At 30.6% G+C, this 16,846-nt stretch overlaps 1 protein-coding gene across 5 annotated transcripts in view; it reads right to left on the bottom strand.

Moving 5' to 3' along the window:
• LOC145318958 (calcium/manganese antiporter SLC30A10-like) overlaps nt 1–16,846 on the bottom strand; it is a 107,694-nt gene that overhangs the window by 65,834 nt on the left and 25,014 nt on the right. The window contains exon 1 of one of the 5 annotated variants that reach the window (XM_080160729.1): nt 831–973. The exons of 3 other annotated variants lie outside the window; for them this stretch is intronic. The gene's annotated coding sequence lies outside the window, so the exon portion shown is untranslated. Of the gene's footprint in view, nt 1–830; nt 974–16,846 lie in introns of those variants that run through there. One more of the 5 variants, XM_080160730.1, reaches the window with a different exon arrangement.

The following is a 16,846-nucleotide window of genomic DNA, read 5'->3' on the forward strand; positions in this document are numbered from 1 at the left end:
TAATAAAAAAGACATTTAAACCGATTTAGTTTTACACTGTAAGGAAGTTTAACACACACTTTGATGGCTTTTGGCTATTTTGATCGTAAATTTAAGTCTTGAGATGGTTTAGGCTGTTTTTCTACCCCTTCATCCCCCCTTTGAATCGTATCCCCCGTATGTTAGGAGCGCAGCCGCTTGAAATATAATAGTGTGTATTCGAGTCATTTTCTGTGTGTGTACTAATATAAAATTAAACAGTAATAGTTACATTAGTGACGGTTTCAAAATATAGGGTAGCTCCTCCCCAAATAAAATCAATAGATTAGGGGCGCAGTAACTATAAGTAAAAAGAGGCAAATAATTCACAAAAAAAACATTTGAATGGTTTTCCTTATAGCCAATAAACTTGTATTTTTATTACAAAACATGCCATTTATTTTACAATTATGGCCAAATAAATGTTAATTTTATTTTGTTTTATTTGTACAGAAGAAAAAATAATATTCATAATTTAATATCAAATGCAACGTAAGGCGAAAATTCTGTTTGTAAAAGACTATTTCAGTCTCTAAGCAGTCTATGTTTCACAAACCACGTAGTACACACACACAGGTAAGTAAGTTTTTAAGCAGAGAAACTCTACAATTAACCATTATCAGAATAACTGTGATTTTAAAATTACATTTAATGAAAACTACAAGTTGCTCAACTTATCAAAACTTTGGATTGTTTTTGCTACCTTTCTTTCTTGTACAATGATTTCTTGTTGGAAAATCAGTTCTTAGAACAAAGTAAGTGATTAAACTCACCAAAATATTATCAAAATTTCAAATAAGTTTAAAAATCACCTTAAATAATAAAAAAAAGATCAAAAATAAAAAGTAAGTCTCAATATAATGATATTTTTTCCTCTTAAAATTTGTAATCAATGCACAAATGTTGAGAGATAAAGTAAAACTAGTGCATAGAATCCTTTCTTCACTCGTTATTTAAAAAAACAATTCATTATCTTCGATTCAGGGATTTAAAGGAAGAAAAAATAATTTCAGATAGGAAATGGGAATTAATAATAAATAAACTTTATTGTAAAATGTTTGGACTAAATTTTAGTTACAATTGGCCAAAGGTTCGAGTTTAGCCTTAAACTCAATCAATCAATTAATCTAATTACAAATTCCCAAATCCCAAATTGAACTTGAATTGTTTTCAAGGCTAGGAGCTCTCTTATCTTAAATATTTTTTTTAATTATACGTAAAATAAACAAATAGATACAAGTTATATCAACCCTAGCTTCAGGAAAACCATAGTAATAGTACGACATTATAACTCCAAAGTTCAAATAAAGCATTCAAGTTCGCTACTCTTTATTTTGTTTTGTAAATATTTAGTTTTCTTTGTTATGTCGTCTTTAATAAATGAAAAGTCGTCATTGTAATTACATTACTGATCAGACACTCAAACAATTCTACTGCAAATATCATCTTTATGTCTTCATTATTTACAAAGAGGCAAACCTGATAACTAATGTGTTACAAAAGGTTGGTCTGTCAGTTTGCCTGTGTACAGTAATTATTCTGAAAAACATCAAGGCTTCAGAAATATTAAAAATAAATTCAAAGATATGAATCTAAAAGCTCACCAAAATAATATTGGGTAGAAATCATTTTATTGCTTAGGAGCCTTTAACACCCTGCGATAATGAAACATCCTACAGAGCTCCAAGCTCTCTTGCCTTAACCAAACCACTGTGTTTTATTGAAGACATAAGTCCAAATAAAATGCAATAATAAAAATAGATAATTAGGTTATAAACCCCGAACAAACATATTATGCAAATCTGAATTTTCAAAATAGCAGCTTTATTATTCATTTAGGATGATTTTACAATAAATATGAAATGTAGATGCCTCTTTTGGTTACAAAATTCCACTGTTATTTTTTGATTAATCAGCACCAATAAAGCACAAGATCTCAAAAACAGCATTTGGGGGTAATACTGGTGAACAAATATATTATGCAAATCCAAAACAAAGCAACAAAAAAAAGGTTTTTTGGCACTTTTCTCCTCTTTTAAAGATTGATTATGATAAAATAATATTTTTTAAAGGGATTTATGCATTAATTATTATGAAATATAGTACAAGGTAGAAATTAATGATTTTTCTAAATAAGAAATGATTGAAAAAAATAAATTCGATCCCTATCACTTTTGAGGACAGCTGCTGACCCCCAGTCTTATGGATGAACCTAAATACATGTTAAAGATAAAAATTACCCTGAAATTTATACAAAAATGTTTTTTTATGTGTTAAAAAAATTCATTTTAAAATCTTGATTTTGAGGATGATGACCTTTCAGATGCTCCTGTTGGTGGTGATGGTGAGCCAAATGTTATCTAAGTACATGCCCATTACAACAACTTGTCTATTAACCTATGTACCATTTTTTGTAGTCATAGCAGCCTCCAATGGAGCCTTCCGACAAGAAATATAACCATCTTCTAAAAACTACAGTATTCACCTTATGAATTGAAGTAAATAAAATTGCAATTCTTTTCTTTTTTAATAATGCTGGGTTGGAGGATGCTACAACTACAAAAATTGGATCATAGTTTAATATACAGGGCGACCACTCCAAAACCAAAAAAATATAGTATATTTATAGTATATTTTTTCCCCCCATATAGTATATATAGTATATTTTTTTTTACTCATATAGTATGATATAGTATCGGACTTTGAATTATTTAGTAAATCATAGTATATACTTAATCAATAATACCTCAAAGCAATGTTGTAATCAAAGCAATCTCACATATAATTAAGTTAAATCTATGAAAAATAACTGATATTTAAATTATAATTACAAATAACAATATATTTTAAGGGATTTTCTCCATCTCTTTCTTACTGTAGCAGTGGCGTGCCAAGCACTTTGTTTTGAGGGGGGAGGGGGCAGTTTGAACATATTGCCCCCCCCCCGCCCCTCGGAGGCACTTAGCTTAAGGGGGGGGGGGGGTTAATCATATATACCAATTTTAAATAAGGGCGTTTTAAGGGGGTGGGATTACTTGTTCCCTTTCCATTCCCCCATCTCTTCATCACCATCCCTTCTCCCCACCCTGCAATGACTGGGAGCTTAAAGACATCTTGCAAAACAAGAATATTAACCCCCCCCCCCCCCGCCACTCATTGAATTAAAACATTTTTATGGGAGGGAGGATGATAAAAAAGGATGATTAAAACAGTAACAAGCCCTTTTTACTCCACAGGTGGGAGCATAGGCCGCTGACAATTCATCAGTGTTTCTGTAACAATGTGGCTTATGGATATGGGATAGGGTTGTCAGCCCTAAGCCCTATGATTGCGGTGTAAAGCGTCCATTTGCCATCAGACAACCAACCCTTTGATTGCACGACCTTTGTCTGAGAAGTCCTAACTGTGCATGGTAGTGAGTTGCGCCTGTTTTGGGTCAAGGCATTTCCCCCTACTCTAACTATTTATGTCGCGCACGACGAGCGGATGCGCTACGTGTTGAGCCACGGTCGCGGGATGATTAACCCACCTTAAAAAATTAGGTGGGGGCGAGCTAAAAACTCATTTTGGAAATAATTTGGAAAATCACATTTCCCACATTGCATTACGGACTGACACCCATAGTGAATTGTAGAATTACTATCGGTTACGCCCCTAGAGGCCTCTAGTGGCACTTTAAATGTTTATTTTTTTATTTCAAATATCTAGTTTGAGAAAAAAATTTCTATATTGCGTTCAGATCTCTACGTAAATAATTTGATTTTTTGTGATTTCTCTTGGGAGGGTGGTGGTACCTTCCCTAAAAATAGTTATAAACCTTCCCAGGACCTATGAAAAGCTACTCTGTTAAGGAGAACCCAATCGGTTCAGCGATTAGCAAGATTCTTCGGTACAAACTGACACCCCTGACAGAACTATGACTCTGGCAGAGAACAACTATTTTAGGTTAGGTTAAGTTATAGGCAAGGGAACCGAGCGGAGGAAGGGAAAAAAATCTTCAAAAGTGAAAAAAAATATTACCAAGATGATAATGCCAAAAGTTATATCACCATCTCCCACCCTTTTAAATGGCACATAAAAAATTTGACACTTTTTAAAAGCGAAGCTTTTTTATAATTAGGGTAGGTCCGTCCGTCCGAGATAGTTAGCCTTTATTCATTAATTTAGGCATGTTAGAATTGTCCTATCGATTTCAAACTTTGCTTGGTGATTCCTGTAGTAGTTAGGTACGATTTAGAAAGCAACTCTATAATCGTTACCAGAATGTCCGTACGTCCATTTTAAACATGTTGATTTTTTTTACTTTTTTAATAACAATTTTTTATGTGATAAAAGCATCCGATTGATCTGTTTTTTTGTTTACTGATTCCTATAACAATAAGGTACAATATTATTAGCGAAGCACCTCTATAATCAAGTATTAAAATGTCAGTATGTCCTTAAAGAGAATTCTGTATTTAAGAAGTTTTGCAACAAGTTTACGTATAATTTTGTCAAACCTTATATTTTCATATTTTGTATATTCAGTTCTGACACTCAACAAAAGTTAATGTTCGTCTGTCATATCGTTTCAGAGCTTCGCTTTTATAGATGTTGTCATCCTTGTTTAAAGAGGTGTTTGCAAGGATTTGTTAGGGCGGTGCGCGAAACGCTCTTAGAAAATTTTACACCACCTTTAAACAAAAATATTGGTGTCTTTTAGTTAAGGAAGTATACACAAAAAAATGATAAACTTTACTGAACATCATGTGATATATATTTATATGCTCAGGGGCGTCCAAGCTTTTTCATTTGAGGGGGGGGGGGGGGGAAATTTAATGGGGGATAATTTGGTTTTGGAGCGCCGCAAATTTTTTTACCCCCCTTATTGGTCATAATTGGCAATTTCGTAATATGGTAAGATTAATGGAAGCTTCATCATATCACAGTAGCTTTTGATAGGTTAGGTTAGGTAAAATAAAGGTGAATGATTGCCCCGCAGGGTCTAGAAATAGGATCGAGAAAACCTACTGTGAAAATAAGACAAAACACTAAAGAGGTGTTGTCACAAAATCCGTTTTTTGTTATAAAAATATAATATTATATAGTATATATAGTAAATTTTGGTCAAATAAAGGTAATAATATATAGTATATATAGTAAATTTTTGTCATATAGTATGATATAGTATCCAAATTAATCCTATATAGTATATATAGTATATATAGTATGCAGTGGTCGCCCTGAATATATAAGTTGTCATCATGGACATGCACTTTGATAACATTTGGCTCACCATCACCACCAATAGGGGCATCTTAAAGGTCATCATCCTCAAAATCAAGATTTTAAAATAGATTTTTTCAACACACCAAAAAACATTTTTGTATAATTTTCAGGGTAATTTTTATCTTTAACATGTATTTAGGTTCATCCATAAGACTGGGGGTCAGCAGCTGTCCTCTAAAGAGATAGGGATCGAATTTATTTTTTTCATACATTTATTATTTAGAAAAATCATTAATTTCTACCTTATACTATATTTCATAATAATTAATGCATAAATCCCTTAAAAAAATATTATTTTATCATAATCAATCTTTAAAAGAGGAGAAAAGTGCCAAAAAACCTTTTTTTGTTGCTTTGTTTTGGATTTGCATAATATATTTGTTCACCAGTATTACCCCCAAATGCTGTTTTTGAGATCTTGTGCTTTATTGGTGCTGACTAATCAAAAAATAACAGTGAAATTTTGTAACCAAAAGAGGCATCTACATTTCATATTTATTGTAAAATCATCCTAAATGAATAATAAAGCTGCTATTTTGAAAATTCAGTATTGCATAATATGTTTGTTCGGGGTTTAGTAATATAGTACAAAAAGTTGATTATAATAACATAAATAAACTTCTGATTACATAATTAAACATCAAAATAGCTAGGTAAATGCAATGTGCCTCGCAAAATATGAAGGCTTGTCTGCCTGTGCACATAGATGATAAGCACAACAGAAAGAAAGAAAACAAGACCAATACCCGTATTTAGCCTTGATATTGGTCAAGGTGAAAACACAAATAATGAATGATAAGCACAAAATAATTGCAAAGTTCAATATTAATAAGTTGATATCATTATCAACTGAGGGCAATGTTTTCTAAGAAGGTATAATCTGAAAGGCAGCAATTTAGTCTGACTTATAAAATAACAATTGTCATAATAATAAGAAATAACCTAAGTAAACAGAATAATAAATGAACAACATGTTTGCAGAAAGGTCAAAAAATCTCAAAAAAAGAAAAAGAATGAAGAAATTAGAAATTTTATTTTTAAAAAAAAATATCCATTTATTTACACACAGTTTGTGAATGTCAGACATGATAGTAAAATGTATAGGTATCTAAAGAAGAAAAAAATTATTTATAGGAAAAAGTAATATTAATAATTTCTTCTATTAGGTATACAATGATACATGTACACATAAATGTACTATTGTATTATTGTATGACAGAAGAGTGTATTTAGTAGATATCATTCATATAGTATGTCTGATAAATCTGATATTGACAGCCCCAAATATCTAGAAATCAGGGAAACAGAAGCTCATAAGTTTCAGCCAGATTTATATATAAGAAATTTAGTAACGTATACCTTAGTCCCGTTTTGGCTACTCTAAATTTCAATATAACCATCCGCCTCCCATATTTGTAAAAAAAATGTTAGGGAAAACCTGAATTTCTTGTCTGCTATTCAAGATAGACAGCTGAAATTTTTTGTGTATATTCCCTGTAACAATAAGCATCCAGTATTCATTATACTTGGTCTGTCGGTAGAAGGGTGGTTTTATCTTGATAAACGTTGTGTGAATAACACTAATTTCAAGACAAATGTAATAAAGGTTCCACGACATACGTAGGAGTCCCAAACGTCGGAGTGGGACAAACGCAGGAGTGGGACAAACGTCGGAGGGGACAAATGCAGGATTTTTGGGACAAACGTCGGAGTGGAAAAACGCAGGAGTCCCAAATTTTTTTTTTCAATTTTGAATTTTTCTTTTATTTTTGATTTTTTTTTCAATTTTGAATTTTTTTTTCAATTTTGTACAACCACCCTTCCCCCCTCCCTCGGTCCCCTTATTTTTCTTAGTTAGGTTAGGTTAGGTTATAGGCTAGGGGGCCGAGCGCTGCGGCCATAACCATTATTTTGTAGAAAGGGGTATAAAAGAATTTCAAAATTGTCATATTATTAAAATAGCGGACACTCCTGCGTTTTACTTAAGCAATGTCCACTCCGATGTTTGTCCACTCCGACGTTTTTCCCACTCCTATGTTTGTCCACTCCTGCGTTTGGGACTCCAGCGTTTGTCCACTCCGACATTTGGGACTCCTACGTTTGGGGTAGGACCGTAATAAATAGTTCAACTATTTTATTTCTATTTACACTGAGAGGTTTTGTTGATTTTTTTTATCCCTTATCTCATATGTAAGAAAAAGATAATTGGTCCTTCCATTCAAACTTTTCTCAGACATATTTCCTTCTATTAGAAAATCTAAATAAATATCAGGTGTGTCTGTGTGTATTTAGGGAATGTATTAACAGAAGAACTGTATATGGACACGAGCTGTGCTACAAAAAATGTCTCTTTTTCACAACCAAAAAATTAAAATTTTCTTTTCTTTTTGTGACTATCTATCTTGATTTATTATATCCATTATTAACTTATTTTCTAAGATTATAAATAAACATTATATACTGGATGTGGATATAAGATGAATATTTAATACTAAATGAACATTTACATTAAAAAACACATATTTTTTTTTAAAGATAAGAGTTGCGTGATTTATTAGGATTAAGTTGAATATTCAATCTAAAAGATAGTAATGCCTGTATATCAGAAAAAAGATGTATATTGTATATAGCAATTTTGATCAATTCTGATTGTTAATGCTGTTGTGTAATATGATTTTTATAATACATTCATTTTAGAGTAAAAGTTTTAAAGATTTCACCATAAAACAATACTTTATTTTTCTTTTTATTTCTTTTGGGAAAGGTGTCCCATAGCAGCGTTTCGGAGCCGGAGCCAGGAGCAGAAACATTTTTTGTGGAGCCGGAGCCATATTTTTTTGTTAAAAACTCCAGATTAGCTAAAAATGATTTTTGAAAGTAATATTATAATTTGGCAACGGTCTATTTCCATATAATAAACTGAAAAACTATTATTACTTAACAAAAAGACACACATCCTTCTACTTTTATATAGCTTTAATCAAATAAAAGCAAAATATTGTAAAACAGAAATTAACAAAGATTTTTATTAAAAAACAAGATTCAATTAGTTTATTAAATGTTTCATTTTCAGCAAATGACGATTAATCTCTATTACAAAGAATAAAGTGTAAAAAGATATTCTCGTTTTAATTTTAAGCAACTTAAAATGCATTTTGATACCTGTTAATGATTTATTTTTTAAAACATCATTTTATAAAATGTTATTGATTTTTAAAGTTATATATTAGAATGTTTTTAAATTTTGTTAACATTTTGTTTTAAATGTAGAAAATTGGTAATTCTAAACATTCAAAAAATGATTTTATTAAATTTTCATCACTTAAATTGCATGTTTGATGAAATTTTCAACTGATAATTCAAGAAAAATTGTTTAAGTTTTATTATATTTTACTTTGAAATGTTAAAAAAACATATTATTGTCAAAAATTTGGAAGTTATACTTTCCTCAAAAAAAGACCTAAAACATGAAAATTAACACGTGTAATGAGATTTTTTTTCTTTCAGGTTTAATTTTAAGTATTTATTGATATTTTTTGTAAAAAGGATTTTATATAAAAAGTTTTAAAACTCGAGTTAAGTAGTGGTGCTAAAAAAGGTTGCGAATTTATGCAATTTTCTTGCAAAAAATTTTTCTAGGATTTAAAAATAGCAAAGGGTGTTATTAGACGTACTTACAGATACAATTGCAAAGTCATTTTAGCCAAACACTAAAATAAAGTTTTTACATCTGAGGGTCCACCCGTGCCTATAGATTTAGAGAAGGCTCTTTAAAACCAGCAAATAAAAAAACGGTACAAAAGAGATTTCAAGCTTTAAAAATCACCTTGGATTTTGGGAGGTTTGCTTACTAGAAGTAAAGCTGCTCTATAAACGTTTGTAAAGTTTGTCCTTATATAATGAAATTCTAAAGTCATTTGATCACATTTTACATTGGACAATTATGATGAAAATTGTACCTTAAATGTTAAATATTTACTTTTATATATATGGCGTCACTCATTTGTATTGTGAAATGAAATCCGAGTCTGTTTTATAATAGGATGTATCATTAATATCACAATAAAATAAAAGGATTGTTTTTATAAAAATTAATAGTAACAATGAGAATAAATTAACTTAAGAACCCGCCTTGAAAGGCCAAAACACAGTGGGACATCTAATTTTTGAATGTAGGCATGGTTTTTTTTCAACAAGGACGTTTTGATGCAAAAAGGGCGTGAGGATTTATCCTAGACTAACACATTTATCTCAAACGTATCATGTGAAATTTTAGGATATGTTCATAAAGAAATATATCTTTAAAACGTTGTTGTTTACTAGGGGTCCCCCCTATAACATGTAGTATCTTTTCTAAATGTAGCGAAGGATCTCGCGAATTGCTAGACAGCTAGTATACTATAATAAGATAAAAAAAGATTTTAATAAATGCCTTTAGAGCCAGTTCATTAAACTTAAATCCAGAACATTTAAACTTTAAAAGTAAAATAAACAGTGCCGCCAAAAAAATCACTTTTTGTTGTAAACTTTAAAAGGGCTTTAAACTAAGCTACGTAGGTTAGAAAGTTTAAGAATAAGGAAATATATTCTCAAAACATAAGATATACCTAACAAAGCTGATCAAAGATAAATCAAATAAACAAAAAGCCTTAATCTTTTATTACTTTCTCTTATTTATAAAATCATAACATAACCCTTTTCCCTTTGATATAAATTGAAAATATGGGAGGATGGTAGTTTTTCGGATTATCTATTTTAACAAAGGCTAAGTTAGGTTTTAATATATTGGATATTCCCGCATGGTTAGTGGTGTTTAGCACTCGCTGGTTATTTTAAGGGAAAGTACCAGACAAGCTTCTATGTTTTTCAAATAGAAATAGAAGAGTAGAAGAATATTCTGAACCCTTTTTTCGTCAAATCTAAGAGAGAACATTCCTAGCAGACAAAAGTATTGTTTACTTTCGACTCAAGCTGATGTGGATTCTTAAAAAATGATAGACTCGCTATTCGATAGTGAGGCAAAATTATTTTTGTGAAAAATCATCCAAAAGCACATTAAAAATCTACAAAAATTAAACAAAATCATATGTTAATAACCCTCTTAAGATTTTATTTCATTTTTGTAAATTTTTTTATTCGATTTTGGAGGATTTTTCACAAAAATAATTTTGCCTCACCAGCGAGTTGCCAGCCTAACTTTTTTTTTAAGAATCCAACTTTGTTTCAAGCTTTCAAATTGTAAACGAAATTTTTGGGCAATTAATTCTGATTCCGCAAAGCTTTCTACTAAGAAAATATACTGTTAACAGCTGACTTTTATGTATGTATGAAATGAAAAAAAACATGCCTTCGTAGGAAAATGTGTACATAATTTCAACCAATGAGATCCAATGTAAATTCCGATGCGATTCTCCTATTGGCTCAATCAGACATTCCCTCTCTTTCTTAGTACCTTTATTGTTTTTCAGAATACTTTTCACCAAACAAATAGAAACTGCAACGCATTACCTACTTCTCTTCAGAGACCATGAATTTTAAAGGATATACCTTTAAGGTCTACTAAGTTAGAGAAAATCGGGAGGGGCGGGGGATTTTCAACCGAGTTTGCTAAAACTAAAGAAGTGATGATAAAAACGATATTGCACTAAATTCTTTGATACGATCGTCAAATCTTACGATTTCTAAACAAAGCTTAAACTCAATTTTTTTTTAATTTTTTAACATTTTATATTTTATTTACTCAATATTAAGGAACATTCAATTTTAAGAAGCCTTATCCAACATATCACCGTTCGTTCGTCCTTCTTGCTTTAAATGCGTTTCCTCTAGGCATTTTATTTCAGTATATAACACAACAATAACAGCCATGCTCAGGATATTATTTTATTGTAATCCTATCCTTTGGGAAAACTCTAGTGTCTGTTTACTTTCTTAAACTTGTTTTTTTAACACACCGTGACTTCAACACTTTCTTGTAAGGACAATAAAAAGGCCTTTAACCTATTTATTTTTGCTCCGCAAATTGTGCATTTGAATGCCAAATTACGCGATAGCTAAAGAAATTAATAGTGTACACACTGCTGTTATATATGTCAGATGCTTGTAGGGGACTGGGGAGGGGGTGTCATAGCCAATATTAACCCAAATTCATGATATTTATCACAATCTTCGAAACAAAAAAGGCCTTTTATAACCTTTGCTGACTTTTTTTTATCAAACACTCGAGATATATTTAACAAGAATGATAATTATCTATCAAAGCAAAAATCCCAAATTCCAAAATCAAAAGAAAATTTAGCAGATCCTTTGCTGTCAAAAACTTTGTCTTATCTGAACAAACAGAACCAAACAGTTAGAATATAATGTAACCATTAGATAATTAGCATCTGTTCACTAAATAGGGGTTCCTTTTATGTGGCAAGATAATCATATTATTAGATACTAAAGTTCAATCCAGATTTCTTGCTTCACCCGAACCAACAGAACGAAAAATTGCAGGCCACTAGGGGCGTAGCCGCTAGCATCAATATAAAGAATTATCGACCAGACTTAGTGTTTTAACTTACTTGGTAATTACCATGGAGCTACCGTGTCACGTTTAATTTCTTTTTTGGTAGTTAGGAGTAAACATATGTTTATAATATGACACAATACATGTTTAATATCCATGGGAAAAATAAGTACAAACTTGCATTAGATGGTCGTTCAACGATTTGTTTCTTAGAAAACATTTATGGTGGAAAAGCTATTTATAATTCAAAATGTCCGTCCTTTCGTTGAGAGACGGGTGAAAATTTTGGAGAAGATTCCCTGTACCAATGACTAGGTATCAAATATCAATTTACGAGGTCGGTCTGTCTGTCTTTTAAGATTCAAAAGATATATTTGTATAACCAAATGTAAAGGTTTCGTGATTTTCTATATAAATATGTCACATTTTTTATTATCACTGAACAACTGTCTATAATTCACTTTGTCCATTTTTTCAATCCATGTTTTTTTGTGCTTATGATGATACACAAAATTAACCCTTACCAATCAAAATTTTAAAAGTCCCGAAAGTTGTTATGCCAACGAATAGGTCAACGTTATTATAAAACTTTTTGGGCTAGTGTAATAAACAGCCCAATTTCCCCTCATTGCAACCGTAAAGAATTTACCCCAAAAGTTTAACAAAGGTATAGCATTACTTAAAAAGTAGATACGCTATATCTCTATGAACTTACTTAAATAGTAGCTGCTCTATAACCAAGGTCAACTGATAGTACAACTTACCTAATAATAAAAATAACAAATGAGAATAACAAATACTAATTACCACATGCTAAGGATAGAAATGTATTTTATCTTTAGAGATAAACGGAAAAGAACATAAGCTGAATATGGCAAAAGGCAATGTTATTGGAAGTAAAGATAAAAAATTTAAAGATTGTCTCAAAATTGCGGCAAAAATTTCTATAATATCGTATGTTCGAACCATTGTACTGTCTCAAAATTGCACAAAACGAGAGTAACCTAAGAGAAGATTTGCTATTTTGATTGTCCTTACGTTACACTATTAAAGATTTTGCCAAATTCCATAACGATCAGAACAACCACTACAAAAAAAATATCGACCTTTATCTCAATTTAATCTATCTTTTTATTTGTTATTATTCATTAATTAATGATAACAACACACGCAAGGTCATTTAAAGTCAACGATTAATAACAAGCAAAAAAATTCCTCTTTTTTATATCATAAACTTTAAACTTTTGTCATTGTTTTTTTCTTTTTGTTACTATTGATAAAATATTTTAAAAGTTTTATTTATTAACATAGCAACTACACAGATAATAGTTATTTCTTGCATCGTATTATAAACAGCTTTACGCGGATATAAAATTATACAATTATACGATTAAAAACAGTTTTTATAAGCCCTAAGGTGCCGAATGCTCGGGCTAAAAAAACTGGTTTCAATCTAATGATTGTACATTTTTAAATCGTAGAAAACTAGATATAATACGTTGCTAGACATAATTTTTCCGTATGGAGAACCGGTTCTACTCCACCGGATATTAATCGGTTTCGAATAAATACGTGGAAAATATTTAGCTGTATTATCCTTGTATCAATCATATGAGACATTATAATATGGTTAGTTGGCTAGAAAAGATACTTTAAGATGCCAGATACAGGAATTAAATGGATTAAGAAAATTTAAATTAGTTTCATAAAACAAGTCTAAAAGAAATCTGAACAGTTCTTGATAATAGGCATTAATATTTTGCATATAGATAAAGTACAACAAATATCAATATGATCATTTTAAGCACAGCTTCTATATAATAAGCGAATAAACACTGACTCATTTAGAGCTTTGCTACGATTAATATAAAATAAAATATTTCTCATCAACTTAATTGTCTTTATTTCTTGATTTTCATTTAGTTATCCCTTTAAACCATGATAAAGTAGTAATCTTTTGGTGAAACATTTTTACATTACAGACAATTTATGCTTTTAGTATTAAATAGGTAATAAGATGAGTTTAAATAAGAATTTATTATCATTTATTTTGAAAGGGTTGAGTCACCCTCCCCAGATTTACGATTTAAATAGAAAAACTCTCCTAGGGCATATAAGAAACTTTCTTGTCTGAAAAGGAGATCCAATTCGTTCTAGACTATGGCGATCTATTTCGGTACAGATACACAAATAAGACAGGTATCATGTTATTTTTTTTCTAAAGATGAGCTTTGTTTAGCTTTACTATGGTGAAATTATTCTGTGTACGAACACTTGTTAGGCCTATGCAAGCTTGATAATTAGATAAAACCATTTGTAACATAAGACTATCCGTCATATATCATTAGGTTTTTTTTACATCCGAGTTAGAGGTAGTTCTTTTTACAAAATTGCGATATATTTTTTAAGCTTATATCTTATATTGACAATACTTTTTATGGATGGTTTGCATTCAACAGGACGATTCCACCTTCCCACTATCTTTGAACAGAGCTAACAATGATACTACAGTGCCGGCATTAATTATAGATAAGCTTCATTTTCAAAAAAGTGTTTTCCAAAGGAAGAAAAAAAATGTCAAGAAAAAAGGTTTTTTTTTTTAATGCTACCATCTCGTAATCAATGTATAAATGGCACTTAGAATTCGAATTTCAATCTAAAATTCTGCATGAGTAATCCTTGGTAGGTCTATTTTCCCTAAATCGAACAAAAAAGTTGAAAAAGTAACGGCTAACGGCTCAGCCGTTTAGCCGTTTTTTGGCTATTTTTAGGGCAAATCTGTCATAAATTACGTAGGAATCAACTTTTTGAAACATATTTTTGCTTTAAATCATGTGAAATGATACAAAAATAACATTTTCAGATTTCTAGTACCAGCAACTACCGGCTAGAACCGTTTGAAAACATTTTAGAGCAGAAAATAGTATTATGTGGAGATAGGTTTCGTGATGATTTGCATTGAAAATAGCCCAAAAAATGGCTAAACTGCTGAGCCGCCAGCTGTTAGCCATTATTTTTCCAACTTTTTGTTCGATTTAGGGAAAATAGACCTACCAAAGGATTACTCATGCAAAATTTCAGATCGAAATTCGAATTCTAAGTGCCATTTATACATTGATTACGAGATGGCTGCATTAACCCCCCCCCCCCTTATATAATTCAAGACGAAGATAGAAGAATAGTGAAATGGACGGTAAATTAATCTTGCCCTATGCTATTGTTTGTATAATTATGCCTTTGGTTGCAAGTAAAAAAATAAAAGGTTGACATCGCCACTTTGATTTTTTCTTCTATGTTAACAATTCTATGTAAATTATCTATGAAATTTGCAAAAATCTTTGAACCGATATATTATTATATATATGTGGTTTTGTTTCAATGTTTATAGTTTATACAAACCAAACTAATCTAAAAACCATATAACGAAAATACTAATTATCAAGGCTGTCATAAGTTCGAATATCGTTATAAAACAGTGTCAAAAATTAGAAAGTAACTTGAAAAAAAAATGAATAGGAAGGTAAAGTAAGCTACCTTTAATCAAATGTTATTTGTATATAAACATATTGTTTGGTAATGCTTTAATTTTGTGAAACAGAAATACTAATTAAAAATTTAACACAAACCAGCTGTCTTTCGTAAATTCTTACTTCATGAAGTAAAAATAAAATGCGAACGTTTTAACGTTTAAAGAGTTATTCTAATTGCGGCTGCCAGCGACCAAATCACTATATATAATTCTATGATAAAAAGTATTGGTTTTTTCTTTAATATAGTGGAAAAATGTAGAAAAATATGTTTTAGGCCTTTTTAATTAGTCTTTTGTTTAACCTAAAGGAAAATTTAAATATAAACGACTTCGCATTAAACAAAATGCATTTCAATTTAACATTTATAAGAGAGCATTTACTCTAAAACCAAAGCTTGTTCATACGTCAATCCGTCAGAAAAAGTTAGAAAATTAAATAAATAATAGTTAGAAAAAAAGTTCGACTCAAATGACTCCATTTGTCTAAATCGATGATAATTCGCTAATGATGAAAATCGCTTTCGACAGTGGTTTCATAATTTTTAAACCATCCCACCCCAAAAAATCAGTTAAATTTTTTTACATTTTACATCCAAAAGAAGCACAAAATTGGAAGGCGCTTTTACCAGCCTTACTTATGTTAAAAATACTCTTTGTGTATTTTAAAATTAAAATACATTGAATTGAATGAGTAAATTGCTTTATTTATTAAAACTTTTGTTAGCTTATTATTTTTTACACGCTTAAAATTTGCATTTTGTATTGTTAGCGTTATAAAATAGCAGGAACAAGCACAAACATTGCAAAAAAATAGTTTAGATGTAGCTGGATCTGTGTAAGTATCGAAGTATCTAAAACACAACTGTACCGTGAGGTCTGAAATTCGTATGCAAAAGCCTCATCCCAAAATAAAAGATATTATCTCTGCAGCAAGCGTGTTTAAGTAGGCGTATAAACTATGGATGGGCGTGCCGACATGATATCATTATAGAGTAGCTTTGCATCTAAAAGTATATAATACAAATACAGCTATTTTAATTTGCAATGCAATTACGTATATTTATTAAGATATTTAATATTAAATATCAATGAAAAAGCTTTCTTTGTGTGCGAAAATTAAAATGATTCATATGTGGCTCTCCTTTTGGTTATTACGTACAACCAACCCTTTGAAGTTTGGAAACCTTTACTGTGCAGGATAGTGAGTTATGCCTGATAATGGACCAAGGTCTTAATATTAGGGTCAGGAACCATAACTGTCATTCAAAGATACAGTTTAAAATTGCCCATGCCGCAGATTGTGCAAATATTCGAAATTATTACCCCCCCTTAAAAATAGTAAATGCTTATCATATAAGTGTTGATCCCAAAACACTTTAACTATAAGTTGTGATAATGATTTTGAAAGAAAATTAATTCTCGTATTCATTCAAAACCGATTTATAACCGGTTCTCATCTATACGAAAAAACTATGTCTAGCATCGTTGTATATCCAGTTTTCTAAGAATATAAAATTGCC

Source organism: Acartia tonsa, chromosome 5 (assembly GCF_053477335.1).
Source record: "Acartia tonsa isolate MP-2025a chromosome 5, ASM5347733v1, whole genome shotgun sequence".
NCBI lineage: Eukaryota > Metazoa > Arthropoda > Copepoda > Calanoida > Acartiidae > Acartia > Acartia tonsa.